Genomic DNA, 4,556 nt, shown 5'->3' on the forward strand with positions numbered 1-4,556 from the left:
CACTGGTTGCAATTATTCGTTTTATACGATGGAAAAACTGTTGTATTTATATTGTATTTTATGCTTCTGGCGTTCACTTCTTAGGCCCTAACTATTCGATCGGGTGGAACAACGTCCTAGGGTGAAGCCTAGGTTGCCCGGAAAGTAGAAATGACCATAACCTTCATACTCGTTGCAATTATACGTTTCATACGATGGAAAAGCTGTTGTATTTATATTGTATTTTATGCTTCTTGCGCTCACTTCTTAGGCCGTAACTGTTCGATCTGGTGGAACATCGCCCTAGGGTGAAGCCTAGGTTTCCCGGAACGTAGAGATGACCATAACTTTCACAGTTGTAGCAATTATTCGATTTATACAATGGAAAAACTGTTCTATTAATTATGTTTTTTATGTTTCGGGCTTTGACTTCTAAGGCACTAACTACTCGATCTGGCGGAGCAACGCCCTAGAGTGAAGCCTAGGTTGCCCGGAACGTAGAAATGACCATAACTTTCACACTGGTAGCAATTATTCGATTTATACGATGGAAAAACTGTTCTATTTATTTTGTGTTTTATGTTTCGCCCGTTGACTTCTAAGGCCCTAAAAATTCGATCTGGTGGAGCATCGCCCTAGGGTGAAGCCTAGGTTGAACGGAAAGTAGAAATGTCCATAACTTTCATACTGGTTGCAATTATTCGTTTTATACGATGGAAAAGCTGTTGTATTTCTATTGTATTTTATGATTCTGGTGTTGACTTCTTAGGCCATATCTATTCGATCTGGTGGAGCAACGCCCTAGAGTGAAGCCTAGGTTGCCCGGAACGCAGAAATGACCTTCACTTTCAAACTGGTTACAATTATTCCTGTTATACGATGGAAAAACTGTTGTATTCTTATCGCATTTTATGCTTCGGGCGTTGACTTCTAAGGCCCTAACTATTCAATCTGTTGGAGCAACGCCCTAGGGTGAAGCCTAGGTTGCCCGGAAAGTAGAAATGTCCATAACTTTCATACTTGTTGCAATTATTCGTTTTATACGATGGAAAAACTGTTGTATTTATATTGTATTTTTTGCTTCTGGCGTTCACTTCTTAGGCCTTAGCTATTCGATCTGGTGGAACAATGCACTAGGGTGAAGCCTAGGTTGCCCGGAACGTAGAAATGACCATAACTTTCACACTGCTAGCAATTATTCGATTTATACAATGGAAAAACTGTTCTATTTATTTTGTGTTTTATGTTTCGCACGTTGACTTCTAAGGCCCTAACTATTCGATCTGGTGGAGCATCGCCCTTGGGTGAAGTCTAGGTTGCCCGGAAAGTAGAAATGTCCATAACTTTCATACTGGTTGCAATTATTCGTTTTATACGATGGAAAAGCTGTTGTATTTATACTATATTTTATGCTTCTGACGTTGACTTCTAACGCACTAACTATTCGATCTGGTGGAGCAACGCCCTAGAGTGAAACCTAGGTTGCCCGGAACGTAGAAATGATCATCACTTTCAAACTGGTTACAATTATTCCTGTTATTCGATGGAAAAACTGTTGTATTTTTATTGCATTTGATGCTTCGGGCGTTGACTTCTAAGGCACTAACTATTCAATCTGTTGGAGCAACGCCCTAGGGTGAATCCCAGGTTGCCCGGGAAGTAGAAATGACCATAACTTTCATACTGGTTGCAATTATCCGGTTTATACGATGGAAAAACTGTTGTATTTATATTGTATTTTATGCTTCTGGCGTTCACTTCTTAGGCACCAACTTTTCAATCTGTTGGAGCAACGCCCTAGAGTGAAGCCTTGGTTTCCTGGAACGTAGAAATGACCATGACTTTCAAACTGGTTGCAATTATTCGTTTTATACGACGGAAAAACTGTTGCATTTATATTGTATTTTATGCTTCTGGCGATGACTTCTAAGGCACTAACTGTTCGATCTGGTGGAGCAGCGCCCTAGGGTGACGCCTAGGTTGCCCGGAACGTAGAAATGACCATAACTTTCAAACTGGTTGCAATTATACCTGTTATACGATGGAAAAACTGTTGTAGTTATATTGTATTTTATGCTCCTGGTGTTGACTTCTTAGGCCCTAACTATTCAATCTGTTGGAGCAACGCCCTAGGGTGAAGCCTAGGTTGCACGGAAAGTAGAAATGTCCATAACTTTCATACTGGTTGCAATTATTCGTTTTATACGATGGAAAAACTGTTGTATTTATATTGTATTTTATGCTTCTGACGTTGACTTCTAAGGCACCAACTATTCGATCTGTTGGAGCAACGCCCTAGAGTGGAGCCTACATTGCCCAAAACGTAGAAATGACCATAACTTTCACACTGGTTGCAATTAATCGTTTTATACGATGGAAAAACTGTTGTATTTATATTGTATTTTATGCCTCTGGCTTTCACTTCTTAGGCCGTAACTATTCGATCGGGTGGAGCAACGCCTTAGAGTGACGCCTAGGTTGCCCGGAACGTAGAAATGACCATATCTTTCACACTGGTTGGTATTGTTCCTGTTATACGATGGAAAAGCTGTTGTATTTATATTGTACCTTATGCTTCTGGCGTTGACTTCTAAGGCCCTAACTATTCGATCTGGTGGAGCAACGCCCTAGGGTGAAGCCTTGGTTGCCCGTATAGTAGAAATGACCATAACTTTCATAGTGGTTGCAATTATTCGTTTTATAGGATGGAAAAACTGTTGTATTTATATTGTATTTTATGCTTCTGGCGTTGACTTCTGAGGCCCTAACTATCCGATCTGTTGGAGCAACGCCCTAGAGTGAAGCCTTGGTTTGCTGGAACGTAGAAATGACCATGACTTTCAAACTGGTTGCAATTATTCGTTTTGTACGATGGAAAAACTGTTGTATTTATATTGTATTTTATGCTTCTGGCGTTGACTTCTAAGGCACTAACTGTTCGATCTGGTGGAGCAACGCCCTAGAGTGAAGGTTAGGTTGCCCGGAACATAGAAATGACCATAACCTTCACACTGGTGGATATTATTCATATTATAGGATGGAAAACTTGTTGTATTTATATTGTATTTTATGCTCCTGGTGTTGACTTCTTAGGCCCTAACTATTCGATCTGGTGGAGCAACGCCCTAGAGTGAAGCCTAGGTTGCCCGGAACGTAGAAATGACCATCACTTTCAAACTGGTTACAATTATTCCTGTTATACGTGGAAAAACTGTTGTATTTTTATTGCATTTTATGCTTCGGGCGTTGGCTTCTAAGGCCCTAACTATTCAATCTGTTGCAGCAACGCCCTATAGTGAAGCCTAGGTTGCACGGAAAGTAGAAATGTCCATAACTTTCATACTGGTTGCAATTATTCGTTTTATACGATGGAAAAGCTGTTGTATTTATATTGTATTTTATGCTTCTTGCGCTCACTTCTTAGGCCCTAACTATCCGAACTGGTGGAACATCGCCCTAGGGTGAAGCATAGGTTTCCCGGAACGTAGAGATGACCATAACTTTCACAGTTGTAGCAATTATTCGATTTATACAACGGAAAAACTGTTCTATTAATTTTGTTTTTTATGTTTCGGGCGTTGACTTCTAAGGCACTAACTATTCGACCTGGTGGAGCAACGATCTAGAGTGAAGCCTAAGATGCCCGGGACGTAGAAATGACCATAACTTTCACACTGGTTGCAATTATTCGTTTTATACGATGGAAAAGCTGTTGTATTTCTATTGTATTTTATGATTCTGGTGTTGACTTCTTAGGCCATATCTATTCGATCTGGTGGAGCAACGCCCTAGAGTGAAGCCTAGGTTGCCCGGAACGCAGAAATGACCTTCACTTTCAAACTGGTTACAATTATTCCTGTTATACGATGGAAAAACTGTTGTATTCTTATCGCATTTTATGCTTCGGGCGTTGACTTCTAAGGCCCTAACTATTCAATCTGTTGGAGCAACGCCCTAGGGTGAAGCCTAGGTTGCCCGGAAAGTAGAAATGTCCATAACTTTCATACTTGTTGCAATTATTCGTTTTATACGATGGAAAAACTGTTGTATTTATATTGTATTTTTTGCTTCTGGCGTTCACTTCTTAGGCCTTAGCTATTCGATCTGGTGGAACTATGCACTAGGGTGAAGCCTAGGTTGCCCGGAACGTAGAAATGACCATAACTTTCACACTGCTAGCAACTATTCGATTTAAACAATGGAAAAACTGTTCTATTTATTTTGTGTTTTATGTTTCGCGCGTTGACTTCTAAGGCCCTAACTATTCGATCTGGTGGAGCATCGCCCTTGGGTGAAGCCTAGGTTGCCCGGAAAGTAGAAATGTCCATAACTTTCATACTGGTTGCAATTATTCGTTTTATACGATGGAAAAGCTGTTGTATTTATACTATATTTTATGCTTCTGACGTTGACTTCTAACGCACTAACTATTCGATCTGGTGGAGCAACGCCCTAGAGTGAAACCTAGGTTGCCCGGAACGTAGAAATGACCATCACTTTCAAACTGGTTACAATTATTCCTGTTATATGTTGGAAAAACTGTTGCATTTTTGTTGCATTTTATGCTTCGGGCGTTG

The sequence above is a fragment of the Calliopsis andreniformis genome, unplaced genomic scaffold (genome assembly GCF_051401765.1).
Source record: "Calliopsis andreniformis isolate RMS-2024a unplaced genomic scaffold, iyCalAndr_principal scaffold0019, whole genome shotgun sequence".
NCBI lineage: Eukaryota > Metazoa > Arthropoda > Insecta > Hymenoptera > Andrenidae > Calliopsis > Calliopsis andreniformis.